Consider the following 26889-nt stretch of genomic DNA (forward strand, 5'->3'; position numbering starts at 1 on the left):
GGCTCCTGGCTGGGCCCTCCTGGCTGTCCCCTGCTCCAGGCTCTTCTTTTCGGTCTTCCTCGCAGCGCTTGCCATGGCTTTCCTCCTGCAGTTACTTCTTGGAGCTGGAACTGGAACTCTTCCCGGAATGGGTGGAGCTATGCAGATTCTTCTCCCGTCGTGTTCTGGACAAATTCCCCGAAAGGTCTTTGTCTCGATGATTTTCTTCCTCGAAGATTCCACAGGACAGCCCGATTCTTCTCCGAGTCTTCGTCTTCTTCTGGATTCTTTAGAGCTTCTTCCTCCCACCGATATCCGCCTTCCTTCTCCGATGTCAGCTGGGCTCCGAAGCTCTTCTCCTTCCGAGTTCGATCGCTCTCGTCAAGTGTAGATCGTAGCTCTTGTGTTCTTAAAAGAACAGATACTACACTTGATCTTAGCCAAAAGGCGGAGAAGCGATAACCAGAATTGGTTTCCGACTACGGTGCCACCCAAGGATTCTGAAAAGTCCATTTGTGGAGATGGCCACCTGGACTCCCGTTAAGAAGACATGCTGTCAACCTCTAGATCCCTCACATGCCTGCACTTTTCGGCTTGCTGCTGCTGCAATCCACGCGTTTTAGATCTGCATAACTCCACCTCTTTTAGCACAGTACCCTCAACCCCCGGCTGTTCCCACCCGCCTCAACACCGTTGGAAGGGAGGAGAACCAATTAAGGCGGGGGGGGGGGTGGAACGAGCAGCTGTCTACCCTTAGCAGGAGGGTTGCTGATTAATTACCTCTCCTGCTGCTGCTGCTGCTGGCTGTCCAGCAGCAGACTGAAGGTGGCTGCTGCTGTGCGCAGGTATATAAAGGCTCAGAGCCTATTATGACACGCGCAGCCAGCGTTCCATTGCCACATTCCGTCTACTGCAGGCGGGATACCTGGATGGCTGAATGTCACTGAGAAGCTCACAGAGACCGCCATAAGAAACAGTTTAAAAGAATGCCACAGACTAATCAACCAAACTTTTTGGGTTGGTTTCTCTTTTATAGTCTGCAGGCATTAAATGAAAGAAGTCAGTGTTCCAGCAGAGGGAGACAACGTTTCAGAAAAGGCATTGTAGCAAACCAAAAAAGAAATTTTAAGCGCAGCAGAGTAACCAGCTCACATACCTGTTAGCTCAGGTGAGTTTGAAAGGCTGCTGTTGATAACAAGGGCATTTGCTAAATAGATGGTGTGTGTGCAACAATATACTGAAAGGTCAATTATATTGTGCAGCTTATCTCACCACCTGTAGTTATTTAGGTGAAAGCTCCAAAATGCTTGCCTAATATGTCTGTTTATCCAAAAGGAAGTATAGAGGGAGAGCTAGATAGATAGCATTACATTACATGGCAATGCAATGCACAGTTGCTGAAGTTGAACCAAAATGAGCTTGTCATCTGGCTTCTGCAACTTTTAACATGAAAAATCCAATGAGGAGAAGAAAAGCAAAGCCAAAGAGTCCATCCCAAAATCCGACAAACAAGCAAAATGAACAAAAAGCATTGAATTCAATTCTTTCTGATTTTAGAAACTGCATTAAAGAAGGGGTGCACCGGTCCTGGAGATACTGCAATACCAGGTCAATGCGTGGAGTGGACAGAGCAAGCTCTTTTTCCATCTCCCTGTTCTAAAAATCCATTTAATATATGGTCCCCAGATAGGGGACGTATCAGATATTAAACTGATAAGAACAGATACTACACTTGATCTTAGCCAAAAGGCCGAGAAGCGATAACCAGAATTGGTTTCCGACTACGGTGCCACCCAAGGATTCTGAAAAGTCCATTTGTGGAGATGGCCACCTGGACTCCCGTTAAGAAGACATGCTGTCAACCTCTAGATCCCTCACATGCCTGCACTTTTCGGCTTGCTGCTGCTGCAATCCACGCGTTTTAGATCTGCATAACTCCACCTCTTTTAGCACAGTACCCTCAACCCCCGGCTGTTCCCACCCGCCTCAACACCGTTGGAAGGGAGGAGAACCAATTAAGGCGGGGGGGGGTGGAACGAGCAGCTGTCTACCCTTAGCAGGAGGGTTGCTGATTAATTACCTCTCCTGCTGCTGCTGCTGCTGGCTGTCCAGCAGCAGACTGAAGGTGGCTGCTGCTGTGCGCAGGTATATAAAGGCTCAGAGCCTATTATGACACGCGCAGCCAGCGTTCCATTGCCACATTCCGTCTACTGCAGGCGGAATACCTGGATGGCTGAATGTCACTGAGAAGCTCACAGAGACCGCCATAAGCAACAGTTTAAAAGAATGCCACAGACTAATCAACCAAACTTTTTGGGTTGGTTTCTCTTTTATAGTCTGCAGGCATTAAATGAAAGAAGTCAGTGTTCCAGCAGAGGGAGACAACGTTTCAGAAAAGGCATTGTAGCAAACCAAAAAAGAAATTTTAAGCGCAGCAGAGTAACCAGCTCACATACCTGTTAGCTCAGGTGAGTTTAAAAGGCTGCTGTTGATAACAAGGGCATTTGCTAAATAGATGGTGTGTGTGCAACAATATACTGAAAGGTCAATTATATTGTGCAGCTTATCTCACCACCTGTAGTTATTTTGGTGAAAGCTCCAAAATGCTTGCCTAATATGTCTGTTTATCCAAAAGGAAGTATAGAGGGAGAGCTAGATAGATAGCATTGCATTACATTACATTACATGGCAATGCAATGCACAGTTGCTGAAGTTGAACCAAAATGAGCTTGTCATCTGGCTTCTGCAACTTTTAACATGAAAAATCCAATGAGGAGAAGAAAAGCAAAGCCAAAGAGTCCATCCCAAAATCCGACAAACAAGCAAAATGAACAAAAAGCATTGAATTCAATTCTTTCTGATTTTAGAAACTGCATTAAAGAAGGGGTGCACCGGTCCTGGAGATACTGCAATACCAGGTCAATGCGTGGAGTGGACAGAGCAAGCTCTTTTTCCATCTCCCTGTTCTAAAAATCCATTTAATATATGGTCCCCAGATAGGGGACGTATCAGATATTAAACTGATAAGAACAGATACTACACTTGATCTTAGCCAAAAGGCCGAGAAGCGATAACCAGAATTGGTTTCCGACTACGGTGCCACCCAAGGATTCTGAAAAGTCCATTTGTGGAGATGGCCACCTGGACTCCCGTTAAGAAGACATGCTGTCAACCTCTAGATCCCTCACATGCCTGCACTTTTCGGCTTGCTGCTGCTGCAATCCACGCGTTTTAGATCTGCATAACTCCACCTCTTTTAGCACAGTACCCTCAACCCCCGGCTGTTCCCACCCGCCTCAACACCGTTGGAAGGGAGGAGAACCAATTAAGGCGGGGGGGGGGTGGAACGAGCAGCTGTCTACCCTTAGCAGGAGGGTTGCTGATTAATTACCTCTCCTGCTGCTGCTGCTGCTGGCTGTCCAGCAGCAGACTGAAGGTGGCTGCTGCTGTGCGCAGGTATATAAAGGCTCAGAGCCTATTATGACACGCGCAGCCAGCGTTCCATTGCCACATTCCGTCTACTGCAGGCGGGATACCTGGATGGCTGAATGTCACTGAGAAGCTCACAGAGACCGCCATAAGCAACAGTTTAAAAGAATGCCACAGACTAATCAACCAAACTTTTTGGGTTGGTTTCTCTTTTATAGTCTGCAGGCATTAAATGAAAGAAGTCAGTGTTCCAGCAGAGGGAGACAACGTTTCAGAAAAGGCATTGTAGCAAACCAAAAAAGAAATTTTAAGCGCAGCAGAGTAACCAGCTCACATACCTGTTAGCTCAGGTGAGTTTAAAAGGCTGCTGTTGATAACAAGGGTATTTGCTAAATAGATGGTGTGTGTGCAACAATATACTGAAAGGTCAATTATATTGTGCAGCTTATCTCACCACCTGTAGTTATTTAGGTGAAAGCTCCAAAATGCTTGCCTAATATGTCTGTTTATCCAAAAGGAAGTATAGAGGGAGAGCTAGATAGATAGCATTGCATTACGTTACATTACATGGCAATGCAATGCACAGTTGCTGAAGTTGAACCAAAATGAGCTTGTCATCTGGCTTCTGCAACTTTTAACATGAAAAATCCAATGAGGAGAAGAAAAGCAAAGCCAAAGAGTCCATCCCAAAATCCGACAAACAAGCAAAATGAACAAAAAGCATTGAATTCAATTCTTTCTGATTTTAGAAACTGCATTAAAGAAGGGGTGCACCGGTCCTGGAGATACTGCAATACCAGGTCAATGCGTGGAGTGGACAGAGCAAGCTCTTTTTCCATCTCCCTGTTCTAAAAATCCATTTAATATATGGTCCCCAGATAGGGGACGTATCAGATATTAAACTGATAAGAACAGATACTACACTTGATCTTAGCCAAAAGGCCGAGAAGCGATAACCAGAATTGGTTTCCGACTACGGTGCCACCCAAGGATTCTGAAAAGTCCATTTGTGGAGATGGCCACCTGGACTCCCGTTAAGAAGACATGCTGTCAACCTCTAGATCCCTCACATGCCTGCACTTTTCGGCTTGCTGCTGCTGCAATCCACGCGTTTTAGATCTGCATAACTCCACCTCTTTTAGCACAGTACCCTCAACCCCCGGCTGTTCCCACCCGCCTCAACACCGTTGGAAGGGAGGAGAACCAATTAAGGCGGGGGGGGGGTGGAACGAGCAGCTGTCTACCCTTAGCAGGAGGGTTGCTGATTAATTACCTCTCCTGCTGCTGCTGCTGGCTGTCCAGCAGCAGACTGAAGGTGGCTGCTGCTGTGCGCAGGTATATAAAGGCTCAGAGCCTATTATGACACGCGCAGCCAGCGTTCCATTGCCACATTCCGTCTACTGCAGGCGGGATACCTGGATGGCTGAATGTCACTGAGAAGCTCACAGAGACCGCCATAAGCAACAGTTTAAAAGAATGCCACAGACTAATCAACCAAACTTTTTGGGTTGGTTTCTCTTTTATAGTCTGCAGGCATTAAATGAAAGAAGTCAGTGTTCCAGCAGAGGGAGACAACGTTTCAGAAAAGGCATTGTAGCAAACCAAAAAAGAAATTTTAAGCGCAGCAGAGTAACCAGCTCACATACCTGTTAGCTCAGGTGAGTTTAAAAGGCTGCTGTTGATAACAAGGGCATTTGCTAAATAGATGGTGTGTGTGCAACAATATACTGAAAGGTCAATTATATTGTGCAGCTTATCTCACCACCTGTAGTTATTTAGGTGAAAGCTCCAAAATGCTTGCCTAATATGTCTGTTTATCCAAAAGGAAGTATAGAGGGAGAGCTAGATAGATAGCATTGTATTACATTACATTACATGGAAATGCAATGCACAGTTGCTGAAGTTGAACCAAAATGAGCTTGTCATCTGGCTTCTGCAACTTTTAACATGAAAAATCCAATGAGGAGAAGAAAAGCAAAGCCAAAGAGTCCATCCCAAAATCCGACAAACAAGCAAAATGAACAAAAAGCATTGAATTCAATTCTTTCTGATTTTAGAAACTGCATTAAAGAAGGGGTGCACCGGTCCTGGAGATACTGCAATACCAGGTCAATGCGTGGAGTGGACAGAGCAAGCTCTTTTTCCATCTCCCTGTTCTAAAAATCCATTTAATATATGGTCCCCAGATAGGGGACGTATCAGATATTAAACTGATAAGAACAGATACTACACTTGATCTTAGCCAAAAGGCCGAGAAGCGATAACCAGAATTGGTTTCCGACTACGGTGCCACCCAAGGATTCTGAAAAGTCCATTTGTGGAGATGGCCACCTGGACTCCCGTTAAGAAGACATGCTGTCAACCTCTAGATCCCTCACATGCCTGCACTTTTCGGCTTGCTGCTGCTGCAATCCACGCGTTTTAGATCTGCATAACTCCACCTCTTTTAGCACAGTACCCTCAACCCCCGGCTGTTCCCACCCGCCTCAACACCGTTGGAAGGGAGGAGAACCAATTAAGGCGGGGGGGGTGGAACGAGCAGCTGTCTACCCTTAGCAGGAGGGTTGCTGATTAATTACCTCTCCTGCTGCTGCTGCTGCTGGCTGTCCAGCAGCAGACTGAAGGTGGCTGCTGCTGTGCGCAGGTATATAAAGGCTCAGAGCCTATTATGACACGCGCAGCCAGCGTTCCATTGCCACATTCCGTCTACTGCAGGCGGGATACCTGGATGGCTGAATGTCACTGAGAAGCTCACAGAGACCGCCATAAGCAACAGTTTAAAAGAATGCCACAGACTAATCAACCAAACTTTTTGGGTTGGTTTCTCTTTTATAGTCTGCAGGCATTAAATGAAAGAAGTCAGTGTTCCAGCAGAGGGAGACAACGTTTCAGAAAAGGCATTGTAGCAAACCAAAAAAGAAATTTTAAGCGCAGCAGAGTAACCAGCTCACATACCTGTTAGCTCAGGTGAGTTTAAAAGGCTGCTGTTGATAACAAGGGCATTTGCTAAATAGATGGTGTGTGTGCAACAATATACTGAAAGGTCAATTATATTGTGCAGCTTATCTCACCACCTGTAGTTATTTAGGTGAAAGCTCCAAAATGCTTGCCTAATATGTCTGTTTATCCAAAAGGAAGTATAGAGGGAGAGCTAGATAGATAGCATTGCATTACATTACATTACATGGCAATGCAATGCACAGTTGCTGAAGTTGAACCAAAATGAGCTTGTCATCTGGCTTCTGCAACTTTTAACATGAAAAATCCAATGAGGAGAAGAAAAGCAAAGCCAAAGAGTCCATCCCAAAATCCGACAAACAAGCAAAATGAACAAAAAGCATTGAATTCAATTCTTTCTGATTTTAGAAACTGCATTAAAGAAGGGGTGCACCGGTCCTGGAGATACTGCAATACCAGGTCAATGCGTGGAGTGGACAGAGCAAGCTCTTTTTCCATCTCCCTGTTCTAAAAATCCATTTAATATATGGTCCCCAGATAGGGGACGTATCAGATATTAAACTGATAAGAACAGATACTACACTTGATCTTAGCCAAAAGGCCGAGAAGCGATAACCAGAATTGGTTTCCGACTACGGTGCCACCCAAGGATTCTGAAAAGTCCATTTGTGGAGATGGCCACCTGGACTCCCGTTAAGAAGACATGCTGTCAACCTCTAGATCCCTCACATGCCTGCACTTTTCGGCTTGCTGCTGCTGCAATCCACGCGTTTTAGATCTGCATAACTCCACCTCTTTTAGCACAGTACCCTCAACCCCCGGCTGTTCCCACCCGCCTCAACACCGTTGGAAGGGAGGAGAACCAATTAAGGCGGGGGGGGGTGGAACGAGCAGCTGTCTACCCTTAGCAGGAGGGTTGCTGATTAATTACCTCTCCTGCTGCTGCTGCTGCTGGCTGTCCAGCAGCAGACTGAAGGTGGCTGCTGCTGTGCGCAGGTATATAAAGGCTCAGAGCCTATTATGACACGCGCAGCCAGCGTTCCATTGCCACATTCCGTCTACTGCAGGCGGGATACCTGGATGGCTGAATGTCACTGAGAAGCTCACAGAGACCGCCATAAGCAACAGTTTAAAAGAATGCCACAGACTAATCAACCAAACTTTTTGGGTTGGTTTCTCTTTTATAGTCTGCAGGCATTAAATGAAAGAAGTCAGTGTTCCAGCAGAGGGAGACAACGTTTCAGAAAAGGCATTGTAGCAAACCAAAAAAGAAATTTTAAGCGCAGCAGAGTAACCAGCTCACATACCTGTTAGCTCAGGTGAGTTTAAAAGGCTGCTGTTGATAACAAGGGCATTTGCTAAATAGATGGTGTGTGTGCAACAATATACTGAAAGGTCAATTATATTGTGCAGCTTATCTCACCACCTGTAGTTATTTAGGTGAAAGCTCCAAAATGCTTGCCTAATATGTCTGTTTATCCAAAAGGAAGTATAGAGGGAGAGCTAGATAGATAGCATTGCATTACATTACATTACATGGCAATGCAATGCACAGTTGCTGAAGTTGAACCAAAATGAGCTTGTCATCTGGCTTCTGCAACTTTTAACATGAAAAATCCAATGAGGAGAAGAAAAGCAAAGCCAAAGAGTCCATCCCAAAATCCGACAAACAAGCAAAATGAACAAAAAGCATTGAATTCAATTCTTTCTGATTTTAGAAACTGCATTAAAGAAGGGTGCACGGGTCCTGGAGATACTGCAATACCAGGTCAATGCGTGGAGTGGACAGAGCAAGCTCTTTTTCCATCTCCCTGTTCTAAAAATCCATTTAATATATGGTCCCCAGATAGGGGACGTATCAGATATTAAACTGATAAGAACAGATACTACACTTGATCTTAGCCAAAAGGCCGAGAAGCGATAACCAGAATTGGTTTCCGACTACGGTGCCACCCAAGGATTCTGAAAAGTCCATTTGTGGAGATGGCCACCTGGACTCCCGTTAAGAAGACATGCTGTCAACCTCTAGATCCCTCACATGCCTGCACTTTTCGGCTTGCTGCTGCTGCAATCCACGCGTTTTAGATCTGCATAACTCCACCTCTTTTAGCACAGTACCCTCAACCCCCGGCTGTTCCCACCCGCCTCAACACCGTTGGAAGGGAGGAGAACCAATTAAGGCGGGGGGGGGGGTGGAACGAGCAGCTGTCTACCCTTAGCAGGAGGGTTGCTGATTAATTACCTCTGCTGCTGCTGCTGCTGCTGGCTGTCCAGCAGCAGACTGAAGGTGGCTGCTGCTGTGCGCAGGTATATAAAGGCTCAGAGCCTATTATGACACGCGCAGCCAGCGTTCCATTGCCACATTCCGTCTACTGCAGGCGGGATACCTGGATGGCTGAATGTCACTGAGAAGCTCACAGAGACCGCCATAAGCAACAGTTTAAAAGAATGCCACAGACTAATCAACCAAACTTTTTGGGTTGGTTTCTCTTTTATAGTCTGCAGGCATTAAATGAAAGAAGTCAGTGTTCCAGCAGAGGGAGACAACGTTTCAGAAAAGGCATTGTAGCAAACCAAAAAAGAAATTTTAAGCGCAGCAGAGTAACCAGCTCACATACCTGTTAGCTCAGGTGAGTTTAAAAGGCTGCTGTTGATAACAAGGGCATTTGCTAAATAGATGGTGTGTGTGCAACAATATACTGAAAGGTCAATTATATTGTGCAGCTTATCTCACCACCTGTAGTTATTTAGGTGAAAGCTCCAAAATGCTTGCCTAATATGTCTGTTTATCCAAAAGGAAGTATAGAGGGAGAGCTAGATAGATAGCATTGCATTACATTACATTACATGGCAATGCAATGCACAGTTGCTGAAGTTGAACCAAAATGAGCTTGTCATCTGGCTTCTGCAACTTTTAACATGAAAAATCCAATGAGGAGAAGAAAAGCAAAGCCAAAGAGTCCATCCCAAAATCCGACAAACAAGCAAAATGAACAAAAAGCATTGAATTCAATTCTTTCTGATTTTAGAAACTGCATTAAAGAAGGGGTGCACCGGTCCTGGAGATACTGCAATACCAGGTCAATGCGTGGAGTGGACAGAGCAAGCTCTTTTTCCATCTCCCTGTTCTAAAAATCCATTTAATATATGGTCCCCAGATAGGGGACGTATCAGATATTAAACTGATAAGAACAGATACTACACTTGATCTTAGCCAAAAGGCCGAGAAGCGATAACCAGAATTGGTTTCCGACTACGGTGCCACCCAAGGATTCTGAAAAGTCCATTTGTGGAGATGGCCACCTGGACTCCCGTTAAGAAGACATGCTGTCAACCTCTAGATCCCTCACATGCCTGCACTTTTCGGCTTGCTGCTGCTGCAATCCACGCGTTTTAGATCTGCATAACTCCACCTCTTTTAGCACAGTACCCTCAACCCCCGGCTGTTCCCACCCGCCTCAACACCGTTGGAAGGGAGGAGAACCAATTAAGGCGGAGGGGGGGTGGAACGAGCAGCTGTCTACCCTTAGCAGGAGGGTTGCTGATTAATTACCTCTCCTGCTGCTGCTGCTGCTGGCTGTCCAGCAGCAGACTGAAGGTGGCTGCTGCTGTGCGCAGGTATATAAAGGCTCAGAGCCTATTATGACACGCGCAGCCAGCGTTCCATTGCCACATTCCGTCTACTGCAGGCGGGATACCTGGATGGCTGAATGTCACTGAGAAGCTCACAGAGACCGCCATAAGCAACAGTTTAAAAGAATGCCACAGACTAATCAACCAAACTTTTTGGGTTGGTTTCTCTTTTATAGTCTGCAGGCATTAAATGAAAGAAGTCAGTGTTCCAGCAGAGGGAGACAACGTTTCAGAAAAGGCATTGTAGCAAACCAAAAAAGAAATTTTAAGCGCAGCAGAGTAACCAGCTCACATACCTGTTAGCTCAGGTGAGTTTAAAAGGCTGCTGTTGATAACAAGGGCATTTGCTAAATAGATGGTGTGTGTGCAACAATATACTGAAAGGTCAATTATATTATGCAGCTTATCTCACCACCTGTAGTTATTTAGGTGAAAGCTCCAAAATGCTTGCCTAATATGTCTGTTTATCCAAAAGGAAGTATAGAGGGAGAGCTAGATAGATAGCATTGCATTACATTACATTACATGGCAATGCAATGCACAGTTGCTGAAGTTGAACCAAAATGAGCTTGTCATCTGGCTTCTGCAACTTTTAACATGAAAAATCCAATGAGGAGAAGAAAAGCAAAGCCAAAGAGTCCATCCCAAAATCCGACAAACAAGCAAAATGAACAAAAAGCATTGAATTCAATTCTTTCTGATTTTAGAAACTGCATTAAAGAAGGGGTGCACCGGTCCTGGAGATACTGCAATACCAGGTCAATGCGTGGAGTGGACAGAGCAAGCTCTTTTTCCATCTCCCTGTTCTAAAAATCCATTTAATATATGGTCCCCAGATAGGGGACGTATCAGATATTAAACTGATAAGAACAGATTTTTTGGTTGAAGCTGCATCCAAGGCACTGAAAAATGTGACCGAAGTCACACCAAAACAGCGCACGAGGCGAGGATTCATGTGGACCCTTCCCGGAGGAGAGGGTCCCCAATAAACCATCCCCATCCCTCCGAGCCAGAAGGCCACAGCGAGGGTCAGGGATCTCCGATGCTTTCCCTAGCCGAAGCCGGAGAAGAGCCGTTTTCGTGCTCCCAGCTTCCATCTAGGCTGCCACCCTAGTGGAGCTGGAGCCTGTGTTGGTTTCTCAGCCCAAAGCTGACCGGACCTCCGACCGGGTTTATAAAAATTCCCCTTCCTAGCCCGGAGGCCAGGAATAGGGGGGGTTGCTCAGAAAGTATGATTGGCAAAGGTGCGGCGTGCAACGAAGCCAAGTCTTTCTGGGGTTCCCAGTCCCAGTAAGCTTGGACTCCCACCAGGGCGCCTACTCCTGGGGCACATTGCTCCAAAGCCCTCACACTTACCCAGCCTAGTGACTTCGATCCTGGAGGGCCATGTTTTCCATCAGATGACTCTATGAGCCACCTGGCGTACTAACAAGTGCACCAAACCAGTGTGTAATATGCATCAATTTACTAGGGCAGCCCAAGGACAAAACTGCCTTTTCAAAAGATACTACACTTGATCTTAGCCAAAAGGCCGAGAAGCGATAACCAGAATTGGTTTCCGACTACGGTGCCACCCAAGGATTCTGAAAAGTCCATTTGTGGAGATGGCCACCTGGACTCCCGTTAAGAAGACATGCTGTCAACCTCTAGATCCCTCACATGCCTGCACTTTTCGGCTTGCTGCTGCTGCAATCCACGCGTTTTAGATCTGCATAACTCCACCTCTTTTAGCACAGTACCCTCAACCTCCGGCTGTTCCCACCCGCCTCAACACCGTTGGAAGGGAGGAGAACCAATTAAGGCGGGGGGGGGGTGGAACGAGCAGCTGTCTACCCTTAGCAGGAGGGTTGCTGATTAATTACCTCTCCTGCTGCTGCTGCTGCTGGCTGTCCAGCAGCAGACTGAAGGTGGCTGCTGCTGTGCGCAGGTATATAAAGGCTCAGAGCCTATTATGACACGCGCAGCCAGCTTTCCATTGCCACATTCCGTCTACTGCAGGCGGGGTACCTGGATGGCTGAATGTCACTGAGAAGCTCACAGAGACCGCCATAAGCAACAGTTTAAAAGAATGCCACAGACTAATCAACCAAACTTTTTGGGTTGGTTTCTCTTTTATAGTCTGCAGGCATTAAATGAAAGAAGTCAGTGTTCCAGCAGAGGGAGACAACGTTTCAGAAAAGGCATTGTAGCAAACCAAAAAAGAAATTTTAAGCGCAGCAGAGTAACCAGCTCACATACCTGTTAGCTCAGGTGAGTTTAAAAGGCTGCTGTTGATAACAAGGGCATTTGCTAAATAGATGGTGTGTGTGCAACAATATACTGAAAGGTCAATTATATTGTGCAGCTTATCTCACCACCTGTAGTTATTTAGGTGAAAGCTCCAAAATGCTTGCCTAATATGTCTGTTTATCCAAAAGGAAGTATAGAGGGAGAGCTAGATAGATAGCATTGCATTACATTACATTACATGGCAATGCAATGCACAGTTGCTGAAGTTGAACCAAAATGAGCTTGTCATCTGGCTTCTGCAACTTTTAACATGAAAAATCCAATGAGGAGAAGAAAAGCAAAGCCAAAGAGTCCATCCCAAAATCCGACAAACAAGCAAAATGAACAAAAAGCATTGAATTCAATTCTTTCTGATTTTAGAAACTGCATTAAAGAAGGGGTGCACCGGTCCTGGAGATACTGCAATACCAGGTCAATGCGTGGAGTGGACAGAGCAAGCTCTTTTTCCATCTCCCTGTTCTAAAAATCCATTTAATATATGGTCCCCAGATAGGGGACGTATCAGATATTAAACTGATAAGAACAGATACTACACTTGATCTTAGCCAAAAGGCCGAGAAGCGATAACCAGAATTGGTTTCCGACTACGGTGCCACCCAAGGATTCTGAAAAGTCCATTTGTGGAGATGGCCACCTGGACTCCCGTTAAGAAGACATGCTGTCAACCTCTAGATCCCTCACATGCCTGCACTTTTCGGCTTGCTGCTGCTGCAATCCACGCGTTTTAGATCTGCATAACTCCACCTCTTTTAGCACAGTACCCTCAACCCCCGGCTGTTCCCACCCGCCTCAACACCGTTGGAAGGGAGGAGAACCAATTAAGGCGGGGGGGGGGGTGGAACGAGCAGCTGTCTACCCTTTGCAGGAGGGTTGCTGATTAATTACCTCTCCTGCTGCTGCTGCTGCTGGCTGTCCAGCAGCAGACTGAAGGTGGCTGCTGCTGTGCGCAGGTATATAAAGGCTCAGAGCCTATTATGACACGCGCAGCCAGCGTTCCATTGCCACATTCCGTCTACTGCAGGCGGGATACCTGGATGGCTGAATGTCACTGAGAAGCTCACAGAGACCGCCATAAGCAACAGTTTAAAAGAATGCCACAGACTAATCAACCAAACTTTTTGGGTTGGTTTCTCTTTTATAGTCTGCAGGCATTAAATGAAAGAAGTCAGTGTTCCAGCAGAGGGAGACAACGTTTCAGAAAAGGCATTGTAGCAAACCAAAAAAGAAATTTTAAGCGCAGCAGAGTAACCAGCTCACATACCTGTTAGCTCAGGTGAGTTTAAAAGGCTGCTGTTGATAACAAGGGCATTTGCTAAATAGATGGTGTGTGTGCAACAATATACTGAAAGGTCAATTATATTGTGCAGCTTATCTCACCACCTGTAGTTATTTAGGTGAAAGCTCCAAAATGCTTGCCTAATATGTCTGTTTATCCAAAAGGAAGTATAGAGGGAGAGCTAGATAGATAGCATTGCATTACATTACATTACATGGCAATGCAATGCACAGTTGCTGAAGTTGAACCAAAATGAGCTTGTCATCTGGCTTCTGCAACTTTTAACATGAAAAATCCAATGAGGAGAAGAAAAGCAAAGCCAAAGAGTCCATCCCAAAATCCGACAAACAAGCAAAATGAACAAAAAGCATTGAATTCAATTCTTTCTGATTTTAGAAACTGCATTAAAGAAGGGGTGCACCGGTCCTGGAGATACTGCAATACCAGGTCAATGCGTGGAGTGGACAGAGCAAGCTCTTTTTCCATCTCCCTCTTCTAAAAATCCATTTAATATATGGTCCCCAGATAGGGGACGTATCAGATATTAAACTGATAAGAACAGATACTACACTTGATCTTAGCCAAAAGGCCGAGAAGCGATAACCAGAATTGGTTTCCGACTACGGTGCCACCCAAGGATTCTGAAAAGTCCATTTGTGGAGATGGCCACCTGGACTCCCGTTAAGAAGACATGCTGTCAACCTCTAGATCCCTCACATGCCTGCACTTTTCGGCTTGCTGCTGCTGCAATCCACGCGTTTTAGATCTGCATAACTCCACCTCTTTTAGCACAGTACCCTCAACCCCCGGCTGTTCCCACCCGCCTCAACACCGTTGGAAGGGAGGAGAACCAATTAAGGCGGGGGGGGGGGTGGAACGAGCAGCTGTCTACCCTTAGCAGGAGGGTTGCTGATTAATTACCTCTCCTGCTGCTGCTGCTGCTGGCTGTCCAGCAGCAGACTGAAGGTGGCTGCTGCTGTGCGCAGGTATATAAAGGCTCAGAGCCTATTATGACACGCGCAGCCAGCGTTCCATTGCCACATTCCGTCTACTGCAGGCGGGATACCTGGATGGCTGAATGTCACTGAGAAGCTCACAGAGACCGCCATAAGCAACAGTTTAAAAGAATGCCACAGACTAATCAACCAAACTTTTTGGGTTGGTTTCTCTTTTATAGTCTGCAGGCATTAAATGAAAGAAGTCAGTGTTCCAGCAGAGGGAGACAACGTTTCAGAAAAGGCATTGTAGCAAACCAAAAAAGAAATTTTAAGCGCAGCAGAGTAACCAGCTCACATACCTGTTAGCTCAGGTGAGTTTAAAAGGCTGCTGTTGATAACAAGGGCATTTGCTAAATAGATGGTGTGTGTGCAACAATATACTGAAAGGTCAATTATATTGTGCAGCTTATCTCACCACCTGTAGTTATTTAGGTGAAAGCTCCAAAATGCTTGCCTAATATGTCTGTTTATCCAAAAGGAAGTATAGAGGGAGAGCTAGATAGATAGCATTGCATTACATTACATTACATGGCAATGCAATGCACAGTTGCTGAAGTTGAACCAAAATGAGCTTGTCATCTGGCTTCTGCAACTTTTAACATGAAAAATCCAATGAGGAGAAGAAAAGCAAAGCCAAAGAGTCCATCCCAAAATCCGACAAACAAGCAAAATGAACAAAAAGCATTGAATTCAATTCTTTCTGATTTTAGAAACTGCATTAAAGAAGGGGTGCACCGGTCCTGGAGATACTGCAATACCAGGTCAATGCGTGGAGTGGACAGAGCAAGCTCTTTTTCCATCTCCCTGTTCTAAAAATCCATTTAATATATGGTCCCCAGATAGGGGACGTATCAGATATTAAACTGATAAGAACAGATACTACACTTGATCTTAGCCAAAAGGCCGAGAAGCGATAACCAGAATTGGTTTCCGACTACGGTGCCACCCAAGGATTCTGAAAAGTCCATTTGTGGAGATGGCCACCTGGACTCCCGTTAAGAAGACATGCTGTCAACCTCTAGATCCCTCACATGCCTGCACTTTTCGGCTTGCTGCTGCTGCAATCCACGCGTTTTAGATCTGCATAACTCCACCTCTTTTAGCACAGTACCCTCAACCCCCGGCTGTTCCCACCCGCCTCAACACCGTTGGAAGGGAGGAGAACCAATTAAGGCGGGGGGGGGTGGAACGAGCAGCTGTCTACCCTTAGCAGGAGGGTTGCTGATTAATTACCTCTCCTGCTGCTGCTGCTGCTGGCTGTCCAGCAGCAGACTGAAGGTGGCTGCTGCTGTGCGCAGGTATATAAAGGCTCAGAGCCTATTATGACACGCGCAGCCAGCGTTCCATTGCCACATTCCGTCTACTGCAGGCGGGATACCTGGATGGCTGAATGTCACTGAGAAGCTCACAGAGACCGCCATAAGCAACAGTTTAAAAGAATGCCACAGACTAATCAACCAAACTTTTTGGGTTGGTTTCTCTTTTATAGTCTGCAGGCATTAAATGAAAGAAGTCAGTGTTCCAGCAGAGGGAGACAACGTTTCAGAAAAGGCATTGTAGCAAACCAAAAAAGAAATTTTAAGCGCAGCAGAGTAACCAGCTCACATACCTGTTAGCTCAGGTGAGTTTAAAAGGCTGCTGTTGATAACAAGGGCATTTGCTAAATAGATGGTGTGTGTGCAACAATATACTGAAAGGTCAATTATATTGTGCAGCTTATCTCACCACCTGTAGTTATTTAGGTGAAAGCTCCAAAATGCTTGCCTAATATGTCTGTTTATCCAAAAGGAAGTATAGAGGGAGAGCTAGATAGATAGCATTGCATTACATTACATTACATGGCAATGCAATGCACAGTTGCTGAAGTTGAACCAAAATGAGCTTGTCATCTGGCTTGTGCAACTTTTAACATGAAAAATCCAATGAGGAGAAGAAAAGCAAAGCCAAAGAGTCCATCCCAAAATCCGACAAACAAGCAAAATGAACAAAAAGCATTGAATTCAATTCTTTCTGATTTTAGAAACTGCATTAAAGAAGGGGTGCACCGGTCCTGGAGATACTGCAATACCAGGTCAATGCGTGGAGTGGACAGAGCAAGCTCTTTTTCCATCTCCCTGTTCTAAAAATCCATTTAATATATGGTCCCCAGATAGGGGACGTATCAGATATTAAACTGATAAGAACAGATACTACACTTGATCTTAGCCAAAAGGCCGAGAAGCGATAACCAGAATTGGTTTCCGACTACGGTGCCACCCAAGGATTCTGAAAAGTCCATTTGTGGAGATGGCCACCTGGACTCCCGTTAAGAAGACATGCTGTCAACCTCTAGATCCCTCACATGCCTGCACTTTTCGGCTTGCTGCTGCTGCAATCCACGCGTTTTAGATCTGCATAACTCCACCTCTTTTAGCACAGTACCCTCAACCCCCGGCTGTTCCCACCCGCCTCAACACCGTTGGAAGGGAGGAGAACCAATTAAGGCGGGGGGGGGGGGGTGGAACGAGCAGCTGTCTACCCTTAGCAGGAGGGTTGCTGATTAATTACCTCTCCTGCTGCTGCTGCTGCTGGCTGTCCAGCAGCAGACTGAAGGTGGCTGCTGCTGTGCGCAGGTATATAAAGGCTCAGAGCCTATTATGACACGCGCAGCCAGCGTTCCATTGCCACATTCCGTCTACTGCAGGCGGGATACCTGGATGGCTGAATGTCACTGAGAAGCTCACAGAGACCGCCATAAGCAACAGTTTAAAAGAATGCCACAGACTAATCAACCAAACTTTTTGGGTTGGTTTCTCTTTTATAGTCTGCAGGCATTAAATGAAAGAAGTCAGTGTTCCAGCAGAGGGAGACAACGTTTCAGAAAAGGCATTGTAGCAAACCAAAAAAGAAATTTTAAGCGCAGCAGAGTAACCAGCTCACATACCTGTTAGCTCAGGTGAGTTTAAAAGGCTGCTGTTGATAACAAGGGCATTTGCTAAATAGATGGTGTGTGTGCAACAATATACTGAAAGGTCAATTATATTGTGCAGCTTATCTCACCACCTGTAGTTATTTAGGTGAAAGCTCCAAAATGCTTGCCTAATATGTCTGTTTATCCAAAAGGAAGTATAGAGGGAGAGCTAGATAGATAGCATTGCATTACATTACATTACATGGCAATGCAATGCACAGTTGCTGAAGTTGAACCAAAATGAGCTTGTCATCTGGCTTCTGCAACTTTTAACATGAAAAATCCAATGAGGAGAAGAAAAGCAAAGCCAAAGAGTCCATCCCAAAATCCGACAAACAAGCAAAATGAACAAAAAGCATTGAATTCAATTCTTTCTGATTTTAGAAACTGCATTAAAGAAGGGGTGCACCGGTCCTGGAGATACTGCAATACCAGGTCAATGCGTGGAGTGGACAGAGCAAGCTCTTTTTCCATCTCCCTGTTCTAAAAATCCATTTAATATATGGTCCCCAGATAGGGGACGTATCAGATATTAAACTGATAAGAACAGATACTACACTTGATCTTAGCCAAAAGGCCGAGAAGCGATAACCAGAATTGGTTTCCGACTACGGTGCCACCCAAGGATTCTGAAAAGTCCATTTGTGGAGATGGCCACCTGGACTCCCGTTAAGAAGACATGCTGTCAACCTCTAGATCCCTCACATGCCTGCACTTTTCGGCTTGCTGCTGCTGCAATCCACGCGTTTTAGATCTGCATAACTCCACCTCTTTTAGCACAGTACCCTCAACCCCCGGCTGTTCCCACCCGCCTCAACACCGTTGGAAGGGAGGAGAACCAATTAAGGCGGGGGGGGGGGTGGAACGAGCAGCTGTCTACCCTTAGCAGGAGGGTTGCTGATTAATTACCTCTCCTGCTGCTGCTGCTGCTGGCTGTCCAGCAGCAGACTGAAGGTGGCTGCTGCTGTGCGCAGGTATATAAAGGCTCAGAGCCTATTATGACACGCGCAGCCAGCGTTCCATTGCCACATTCCGTCTACTGCAGGCGGGATACCTGGATGGCTGAATGTCACTGAGAAGCTCACAGAGACCGCCATAAGCAACAGTTTAAAAGAATGCCACAGACTAATCAACCAAACTTTTTGGGTTGGTTTCTCTTTTATAGTCTGCAGGCATTAAATGAAAGAAGTCAGTGTTCCAGCAGAGGGAGACAACGTTTCAGAAAAGGCATTGTAGCAAACCAAAAAAGAAATTTTAAGCGCAGCAGAGTAACCAGCTCACATACCTGTTAGCTCAGGTGAGTTTAAAAGGCTGCTGTTGATAACAAGGGCATTTGCTAAATAGATGGTGTGTGTGCAACAATATACTGAAAGGTCAATTATATTGTGCAGCTTATCTCACCACCTGTAGTTATTTAGGTGAAAGCTCCAAAATGCTTGCCTAATATGTCTGTTTATCCAAAAGGAAGTATAGAGGGAGAGCTAGATAGATAGCATTGCATTACATTACATTACATGGCAATGCAATGCACAGTTGCTGAAGTTGAACCAAAATGAGCTTGTCATCTGGCTTCTGCAACTTTTAACATGAAAAATCCAATGAGGAGAAGAAAAGCAAAGCCAAAGAGTCCATCCCAAAATCCGACAAACAAGCAAAATGAACAAAAAGCATTGAATTCAATTCTTTCTGATTTTAGAAACTGCATTAAAGAAGGGGTGCACCGGTCCTGGAGATACTGCAATACCAGGTCAATGCGTGGAGTGGACAGAGCAAGCTCTTTTTCCATCTCCCTGTTCTAAAAATCCATTTAATATATGGTCCCCAGATAGGGGACGTATCAGATATTAAACTGATAAGAACAGATACTACACTTGATCTTAGCCAAAAGGCCGAGAAGCGATAACCAGAATTGGTTTCCGACTACGGTGCCACCCAAGGATTCTGAAAAGTCCATTTGTGGAGATGGCCACCTGGACTCCCGTTAAGAAGACATGCTGTCAACCTCTAGATCCCTCACATGCCTGCACTTTTCGGCTTGCTGCTGCTGCAATCCACGCGTTTTAGATCTGCATAACTCCACCTCTTTTAGCACAGTACCCTCAACCCCCGGCTGTTCCCACCCGCCTCAACACCGTTGGAAGGGAGGAGAACCAATTAAGGCGGGGGGGGGGGTGGAACGAGCAGCTGTCTACCCTTAGCAGGAGGGTTGCTGATTAATTACCTCTCCTGCTGCTGCTGCTGCTGGCTGTCCAGCAGCAGACTGAAGGTGGCTGCTGCTGTGCGCAGGTATATAAAGGCTCAGAGCCTATTATGACACGCGCAGCCAGCGTTCCATTGCCACATTCCGTCTACTGCAGGCGGGATACCTGGATGGCTGAATGTCACTGAGAAGCTCACAGAGACCGCCATAAGCAACAGTTTAAAAGAATGCCCCAGACTAATCAACCAAACTTTTTGGGTTGGTTTCTCTTTTATAGTCTGCAGGCATTAAATGAAAGAAGTCAGTGTTCCAGCAGAGGGAGACAACGTTTCAGAAAAGGCATTGTAGCAAACCAAAAAAGAAATTTTAAGCGCAGCAGAGTAACCAGCTCACATACCTGTTAGCTCAGGTGAGTTTAAAAGGCTGCTGTTGATAACAAGGGCATTTGCTAAATAGATGGTGTGTGTGCAACAATATACTGAAAGGTCAATTATATTGTGCAGCTTATCTCACCACCTGTAGTTATTTAGGTGAAAGCTCCAAAATGCTTGCCTAATATGTCTGTTTATCCAAAAGGAAGTATAGAGGGAGAGCTAGATAGATAGCATTGCATTACATTACATTACATGGCAATGCAATGCACAGTTGCTGAAGTTGAACCAAAATGAGCTTGTCATCTGGCTTCTGCAACTTTTAACATGAAAAATCCAATGAGGAGAAGAAAAGCAAAGCCAAAGAGTCCATCCCAAAATCCGACAAACAAGCAAAATGAACAAAAAGCATTGAATTCAATTCTTTCTGATTTTAGAAACTGCATTAAAGAAGGGGTGCACCGGTCCTGGAGATACTGCAATACCAGGTCAATGCGTGGAGTGGACAGAGCAAGCTCTTTTTCCATCTCCCTGTTCTAAAAATCCATTTAATATATGGTCCCCAGATAGGGGACGTATCAGATATTAAACTGATAAGAACAGATACTACACTTGATCTTAGCCAAAAGGCCGAGAAGCGATAACCAGAATTGGTTTTCGACTACGGTGCCACCCAAGGATTCTGAAAAGTCCATTTGTGGAGATGGCCACCTGGACTCCCGTTAAGAAGACATGCTGTCAACCTCTAGATCCCTCACATGCCTGCACTTTTCAGCTTGCTGCTGCTGCAATCCACGCGTTTTAGATCTGCATAACTCCACCTCTTTTAGCACAGTACCCTCAACCCCCGGCTGTTCCCACCCGCCTCAACACCGTTGGAAGGGAGGAGAACCAATTAAGGCGGGGGGGGGGGGTGGAACGAGCAGCTGTCTACCCTTAGCAGGAGGGTTGCTGATTAATTACCTCTCCTGCTGCTGCTGCTGCTGGCTGTCCAGCAGCAGACTGAAGGTGGCTGCTGCTGTGCGCAGGTATATAAAGGCTCAGAGCCTATTATGACACGCGCAGCCAGCGTTCCATTGCCACATTCCGTCTACTGCAGGCGGGATACCTGGATGGCTGAATGTCACTGAGAAGCTCACAGAGACCGCCATAAGCAACAGTTTAAAAGAATGCCACAGACTAATCAACCAAACTTTTTGGGTTGGTTTCTCTTTTATAGTCTGCAGGCATTAAATGAAAGAAGTCAGTGTTCCAGCAGAGGGAGACAACGTTTCAGAAAAGGCATTGTAGCAAACCAAAAAAGAAATTTTAAGCGCAGCAGAGTAACCAGCTCACATACCTGTTAGCTCAGGTGAGTTTAAAAGGCTGCTGTTGATAACAAGGGCATTTGCTAAATAGATGGTGTGTGTGCAACAATATACTGAAAGGTCAATTATCTTGTGCAGCTTATCTCACCACCTGTAGTTATTTAGGTGAAAGCTCCGAAATGCTTGCCTAATATGTCTGTTTATCCAAAAGGAAGTATAGAGGGAGAGCTAGATAGATAGCATTGCATTACATTACATTACATGGCAATGCAATGCACAGTTGCTGAAGTTGAACCAAAATGAGCTTGTCATCTGGCTTCTGCAACTTTTAACATGAAAAATCCAATGAGGAGAAGAAAAGCAAAGCCAAAGAGTCCATCCCAAAATCCGACAAACAAGCAAAATGAACAAAAAGCATTGAATTCAATTCTTTCTGATTTTAGAAACTGCATTAAAGAAGGGGTGCACCGGTCCTGGAGATACTGCAATACCAGGTCAATGCGTGGAGTGGACAGAGCAAGCTCTTTTTCCATCTCCCTGTTCTAAAAATCCATTTAATATATGGTCCCCAGATAGGGGACGTATCAGATATTAAACTGATAAGAACAGATACTACACTTGATCTTAGCCAAAAGGCCGAGAAGCGATAACCAGAATTGGTTTCCGACTACGGTGCCACCCAAGGATTCTGAAAAGTCCATTTGTGGAGATGGCCACCTGGACTCCCGTTAAGAAGACATGCTGTCAACCTCTAGATCCCTCACATGCCTGCACTTTTCGGCTTGCTGCTGCTGCAATCCACGCGTTTTAGATCTGCATAACTCCACCTCTTTTAGCACAGTACCCTCAACCCCCGGCTGTTCCCACCCGCCTCAACACCGTTGGAAGGGAGGAGAACCAATTAAGGCGGGGGGGGGGGTGGAACGAGCAGCTGTCTACCCTTAGCAGGAGGGTTGCTGATTAATTACCTCTCCTGCTGCTGCTGCTGCTGGCTGTCCAGCAGCAGACTGAAGGTGGCTGCTGCTGTGCGCAGGTATATAAAGGCTCAGAGCCTATTATGACACGCGCAGCCAGCGTTCCATTGCCACATTCCGTCTACTGCAGGCGGGATACCTGGATGGCTGAATGTCACTGAGAAGCTCACAGAGACCGCCATAAGCAACAGTTTAAAAGAATGCCACAGACTAATCAACCAAACTTTTTGGGTTGGTTTCTCTTTTATAGTCTGCAGGCATTAAATGAAAGAAGTCAGTGTTCCAGCAGAGGGAGACAACGTTTCAGAAAAGGCATTGTAGCAAACCAAAAAAGAAATTTTAAGCGCAGCAGAGTAACCAGCTCACATACCTGTTAGCTCAGGTGAGTTTGAAAGGCTGCTGTTGATAACAAGGGCATTTGCTAAATAGATGGTGTGTGTGCAACAATATACTGAAAGGTCAATTATATTGTGCAGCTTATCTCACCACCTGTAGTTATTTAGGTGAAAGCTCCAAAATGCTTGCCTAATATGTCTGTTTATAAAAAAGGAAGTATAGAGGGAGAGCTAGATAGATAGCATTGCATTACATTACATTACATGGCAATGCAATGCACAGTTGCTGAAGTTGAACCAAAATGAGCTTGTCATCTGGCTTCTGCAACTTTTAACATGAAAAATCCAATGAGGAGAAGAAAAGCAAAGCCAAAGAGTCCATCCCAAAATCCGACAAACAAGCAAAATGAACAAAAAGCATTGAATTCAATTCTTTCTGATTTTAGAAACTGCATTAAAGAAGGGGTGCACCGGTCCTGGAGATACTGCAATACCAGGTCAATGCGTGGAGTGGACAGAGCAAGCTCTTTTTCCATCTCCCTGTTCTAAAAATCCATTTAATATATGGTCCCCAGATAGGGGACGTATCAGATATTAAACTGATAAGAACAGATACTACACTTGATCTTAGCCAAAAGGCCGAGAAGCGATAACCAGAATTGGTTTCCGACTACGGTGCCACCCAAGGATTCTGAAAAGTCCATTTGTGGAGATGGCCACCTGGACTCCCGTTAAGAAGACATGCTGTCAACCTCTAGATCCCTCACATGCCTGCACTTTTCGGCTTGCTGCTGCTGCAATCCACGCGTTTTAGATCTGCATAACTCCACCTCTTTTAGCACAGTACCCTCAACCCCCGGCTGTTCCCACCCGCCTCAACACCGTTGGAAGGGAGGAGAACCAATTAAGGCGGGGGGGGGGGGTGGAACGAGCAGCTGTCTACCCTTAGCAGGAGGGTTGCTGATTAATTACCTCTCCTGCTGCTGCTGCTGCTGGCTGTCCAGCAGCAGACTGAAGGTGGCTGCTGCTGTGCGCAGGTATATAAAGGCTCAGAGCCTATTATGACACGCGCAGCCAGCGTTCCATTGCCACATTCCGTCTACTGCAGGCGGGATACCTGGATGGCTGAATGTCACTGAGAAGCTCACAGAGACCGCCATAAGCAACAGTTTAAAAGAATGCCACAGACTAATCAACCAAACTTTTTGGGTTGGTTTCTCTTTTATAGTCTGCAGGCATTAAATGAAAGAAGTCAGTGTTCCAGCAGAGGGAGACAACGTTTCAGAAAAGGCATTGTAGCAAACCAAAAAAGAAATTTTAAGCGCAGCAGAGTAACCAGCTCACATACCTGTTAGCTCAGGTGAGTTTAAAAGGCTGCTGTTGATAACAAGGGCATTTGCTAAATAGATGGTGTGTGTGCAACAATATACTGAAAGGTCAATTATATTGTGCAGCTTATCTCACCACCTGTAGTTATTTAGGTGAAAGCTCCAAAATGCTTGCCTAATATGTCTGTTTATCCAAAAGGAAGTATAGAGGGAGAGCTAGATAGATAGCATTGCATTACATTACATTACATGGCAATGCAATGCACAGTTGCTGAAGTTGAACCAAAATGAGCTTGTCATCTGGCTTCTGCAACTTTTAACATGAAAAATCCAATGAGGAGAAGAAAAGCAAAGCCAAAGAGTCCATCCCAAAATCCGACAAACAAGCAAAATGAACAAAAAGCATTGAATGCAATTCTTTCTGATTTTAGAAACTGCATTAAAGAAGGGGTGCACCGGTCCTGGAGATACTGCAATACCAGGTCAATGCGTGGAGTGGACAGAGCAAGCTCTTTTTCCATCTCCCTGTTCTAAAAATCCATTTAATATATGGTCCCCAGATAGGGGACGTATCAGATATTAAACTGATAAGAACAGATACTACACTTGATCTTAGCCAAAAGGCCGAGAAGCGATAACCAGAATTGGTTTCTGACTACGGTGCCACCCAAGGATTCTGAAAAGTCCATTTGTGGAGATGGCCACCTGGACTCCCGTTAAGAAGACATGCTGTCAACCTCTAGATCCCTCACATGCCTGCACTTTTCGGCTTGCTGCTGCTGCAATCCACGCGTTTTAGATCTGATTAACTCCACCTCTTTTAGCACAGTACCCTCAACCCCCGGCTGTTCCCACCCGCCTCAACACCGTTGGAAGGGAGGAGAACCAATTAAGGCGGGGGGGGGGGTGGAACGAGCAGCTGTCTACCCTTACCAGGAGGGTTGCTGATTAATTACCTCTCCTGCTGCTGCTGCTGCTGGCTGTCCAGCAGCAGACTGAAGGTGGCTGCTGCTGTGCGCAGGTATATAAAGGCTCAGAGCCTATTATGACACGCGCAGCCAGCGTTCCATTGCCACATTCCGTCTACTGCAGGCGGGATACCTGGATGGCTGAATGTCACTGAGAAGCTCACAGAGACCGCCATAAGCAACAGTTTAAAAGAATGCCACAGACTAATCAACCAAACTTTTTGGGTTGGTTTCTCTTTTATAGTCTGCAGGCATTAAATGAAAGAAGTCAGTGTTCCAGCAGAGGGAGACAACGTTTCAGAAAAGGCATTGTAGCAAACCAAAAAAGAAATTTTAAGCGCAGCAGAGTAACCAGCTCACATACCTGTTAGCTCAGGTGAGTTTGAAAGGCTGCTGTTGATAACAAGGGCATTTGCTAAATAGATGGTGTGTGTGCAACAATATACTGAAAGGTCAATTATATTGTGCAGCTTATCTCACCACCTGTAGTTATTTAGGTGAAAGCTCCAAAATGCTTGCCTAATATGTCTGTTTATAAAAAAGGAAGTATAGAGGGAGAGCTAGATAGATAGCATTGCATTACATTACATTACATGGCAATGCAATGCACAGTTGCTGAAGTTGAACCAAAATGAGCTTGTCATCTGGCTTCTGCAACTTTTAACATGAAAAATCCAATGAGGAGAAGAAAAGCAAAGCCAAAGAGTCCATCCCAAAATCCGACAAACAAGCAAAATGAACAAAAAGCATTGAATTCAATTCTTTCTGATTTTAGAAACTGCATTAAAGAAGGGGTGCACCGGTCCTGGAGATACTGCAATACCAGGTCAATGCGTGGAGTGGACAGAGCAAGCTCTTTTTCCATCTCCCTGTTCTAAAAATCCATTTAATATATGGTCCCCAGATAGGGGACGTATCAGATATTAAACTGATAAGAACAGATACTACACTTGATCTTAGCCAAAAGGCCGAGAAGCGATAACCAGAATTGGTTTCCGACTACGGTGCCACCCAAGGATTCTGAAAAGTCCATTTGTGGAGATGGCCACCTGGACTCCCGTTAAGAAGACATGCTGTCAACCTCTAGATCCCTCACATGCCTGCACTTTTCGGCTTGCTGCTGCTGCAATCCACGCGTTTTAGATCTGCATAACTCCACCTCTTTTAGCACAGTACCCTCAACCCCCGGCTGTTCCCACCCGCCTCAACACCGTTGGAAGGGAGGAGAACCAATTAAGGCGGGGGGGGGGTGGAACGAGCAGCTGTCTACCCTTAGCAGGAGGGTTGCTGATTAATTACCTCTCCTGCTGCTGCTGCTGGCTGTCCAGCAGCAGACTGAAGGTGGCTGCTGCTGTGCGCAGGTATATAAAGGCTCAGAGCCTATTATGACACGCGCAGCCAGCGTTCCATTGCCACATTCCGTCTACTGCAGGCGGGATACCTGGATGGCTGAATGTGACTGAGAAGCTCACAGAGACCGCCATAAGCAACAGTTTAAAAGAATGCCACAGACTAATCAACCAAACTTTTTGGGTTGGTTTCTCTTTTATAGTCTGCAGGCATTAAATGAAAGAAGTCAGTGTTCCAGCAGAGGGAGACAACGTTTCAGAAAAGGCATTGTAGCAAACCAAAAAAGAAATTTTAAGCGCAGCAGAGTAACCAGCTCACATACCTGTTAGCTCAGGTGAGTTTAAAAGGCTGCTGTTGATAACAAGGGCATTTGCTAAATAGATGGTGTGTGTGCAACAATATACTGAAAGGTCAATTATATTGTGCAGCTTATCTCACCACCTGTAGTTATTTAGGTGAACGCTCCAAAATGCTTGCCTAATATGTCTGTTTATCCAAAAGGAAGTATAGAGGGAGAGCTAGATAGATAGCATTGCATTACATT

The 26889-nt window shown here is 45.6% G+C and overlaps 19 non-coding genes and 2 pseudogenes across 19 annotated transcripts; all 21 read right to left on the reverse strand.

Annotated features, from left to right (window-relative positions):
• Positions 1–361: 361 nt before the first annotated feature.
• Positions 362–439, reverse strand: LOC141196462 (U2 spliceosomal RNA; annotated as a pseudogene).
• A 1111-nt stretch (positions 440–1550) lies between these two features.
• On the reverse strand, positions 1551–1741 carry LOC141194823 (U2 spliceosomal RNA). Its single transcript, XR_012267442.1, has one exon. It is a non-coding gene; the product is annotated as a U2 spliceosomal RNA (small nuclear RNA).
• Positions 1742–2860: 1119 nt separating this feature from the next.
• LOC141194824 (U2 spliceosomal RNA) lies at positions 2861–3051 on the reverse strand. Its single transcript, XR_012267444.1, has one exon. It is a non-coding gene; the product is annotated as a U2 spliceosomal RNA (small nuclear RNA).
• A 1120-nt stretch (positions 3052–4171) lies between these two features.
• LOC141194825 (U2 spliceosomal RNA) lies at positions 4172–4362 on the reverse strand. The gene has a single exon (XR_012267445.1). It is a non-coding gene; the product is annotated as a U2 spliceosomal RNA (small nuclear RNA).
• A 1117-nt stretch (positions 4363–5479) lies between these two features.
• Positions 5480–5670, reverse strand: LOC141194826 (U2 spliceosomal RNA). The gene has a single exon (XR_012267446.1). It is a non-coding gene; the product is annotated as a U2 spliceosomal RNA (small nuclear RNA).
• Positions 5671–6788: 1118 nt separating this feature from the next.
• LOC141194827 (U2 spliceosomal RNA) lies at positions 6789–6979 on the reverse strand. The gene has a single exon (XR_012267447.1). It is a non-coding gene; the product is annotated as a U2 spliceosomal RNA (small nuclear RNA).
• Positions 6980–8097: 1118 nt separating this feature from the next.
• LOC141195982 (U2 spliceosomal RNA) lies at positions 8098–8288 on the reverse strand. The gene has a single exon (XR_012268552.1). It is a non-coding gene; the product is annotated as a U2 spliceosomal RNA (small nuclear RNA).
• Positions 8289–9409: 1121 nt separating this feature from the next.
• Positions 9410–9600, reverse strand: LOC141194828 (U2 spliceosomal RNA). Its single transcript, XR_012267448.1, has one exon. It is a non-coding gene; the product is annotated as a U2 spliceosomal RNA (small nuclear RNA).
• A 1120-nt stretch (positions 9601–10720) lies between these two features.
• Positions 10721–10902, reverse strand: LOC141196262 (U2 spliceosomal RNA). The gene has a single exon (XR_012268824.1). It is a non-coding gene; the product is annotated as a U2 spliceosomal RNA (small nuclear RNA).
• A 524-nt stretch (positions 10903–11426) lies between these two features.
• On the reverse strand, positions 11427–11542 carry LOC141196463 (U2 spliceosomal RNA; annotated as a pseudogene).
• A 1120-nt stretch (positions 11543–12662) lies between these two features.
• Positions 12663–12853, reverse strand: LOC141194829 (U2 spliceosomal RNA). The gene has a single exon (XR_012267449.1). It is a non-coding gene; the product is annotated as a U2 spliceosomal RNA (small nuclear RNA).
• A 1121-nt stretch (positions 12854–13974) lies between these two features.
• LOC141195737 (U2 spliceosomal RNA) lies at positions 13975–14165 on the reverse strand. The gene has a single exon (XR_012268315.1). It is a non-coding gene; the product is annotated as a U2 spliceosomal RNA (small nuclear RNA).
• Positions 14166–15286: 1121 nt separating this feature from the next.
• On the reverse strand, positions 15287–15477 carry LOC141194831 (U2 spliceosomal RNA). The gene has a single exon (XR_012267450.1). It is a non-coding gene; the product is annotated as a U2 spliceosomal RNA (small nuclear RNA).
• Positions 15478–16596: 1119 nt separating this feature from the next.
• LOC141194833 (U2 spliceosomal RNA) lies at positions 16597–16787 on the reverse strand. Its single transcript, XR_012267452.1, has one exon. It is a non-coding gene; the product is annotated as a U2 spliceosomal RNA (small nuclear RNA).
• A 1123-nt stretch (positions 16788–17910) lies between these two features.
• Positions 17911–18101, reverse strand: LOC141194834 (U2 spliceosomal RNA). Its single transcript, XR_012267453.1, has one exon. It is a non-coding gene; the product is annotated as a U2 spliceosomal RNA (small nuclear RNA).
• Positions 18102–19222: 1121 nt separating this feature from the next.
• On the reverse strand, positions 19223–19413 carry LOC141194835 (U2 spliceosomal RNA). Its single transcript, XR_012267454.1, has one exon. It is a non-coding gene; the product is annotated as a U2 spliceosomal RNA (small nuclear RNA).
• Positions 19414–20534: 1121 nt separating this feature from the next.
• Positions 20535–20725, reverse strand: LOC141194836 (U2 spliceosomal RNA). Its single transcript, XR_012267455.1, has one exon. It is a non-coding gene; the product is annotated as a U2 spliceosomal RNA (small nuclear RNA).
• Positions 20726–21847: 1122 nt separating this feature from the next.
• Positions 21848–22038, reverse strand: LOC141194837 (U2 spliceosomal RNA). The gene has a single exon (XR_012267456.1). It is a non-coding gene; the product is annotated as a U2 spliceosomal RNA (small nuclear RNA).
• A 1121-nt stretch (positions 22039–23159) lies between these two features.
• Positions 23160–23350, reverse strand: LOC141194838 (U2 spliceosomal RNA). The gene has a single exon (XR_012267457.1). It is a non-coding gene; the product is annotated as a U2 spliceosomal RNA (small nuclear RNA).
• Positions 23351–24472: 1122 nt separating this feature from the next.
• LOC141194839 (U2 spliceosomal RNA) lies at positions 24473–24663 on the reverse strand. Its single transcript, XR_012267458.1, has one exon. It is a non-coding gene; the product is annotated as a U2 spliceosomal RNA (small nuclear RNA).
• Positions 24664–25784: 1121 nt separating this feature from the next.
• Positions 25785–25975, reverse strand: LOC141194840 (U2 spliceosomal RNA). Its single transcript, XR_012267459.1, has one exon. It is a non-coding gene; the product is annotated as a U2 spliceosomal RNA (small nuclear RNA).
• Between the last annotated feature and the right edge of the window lie 914 nt (positions 25976–26889).

The sequence above is a fragment of the Phyllobates terribilis genome, unplaced genomic scaffold, assembly GCF_046119375.1.
Source record: "Phyllobates terribilis strain yellow unplaced genomic scaffold, ASM4611937v1 Scaffold_74__1_contigs__length_7073193, whole genome shotgun sequence".
NCBI classification, from domain to species: Eukaryota; Metazoa; Chordata; class Amphibia; order Anura; family Dendrobatidae; genus Phyllobates; species Phyllobates terribilis.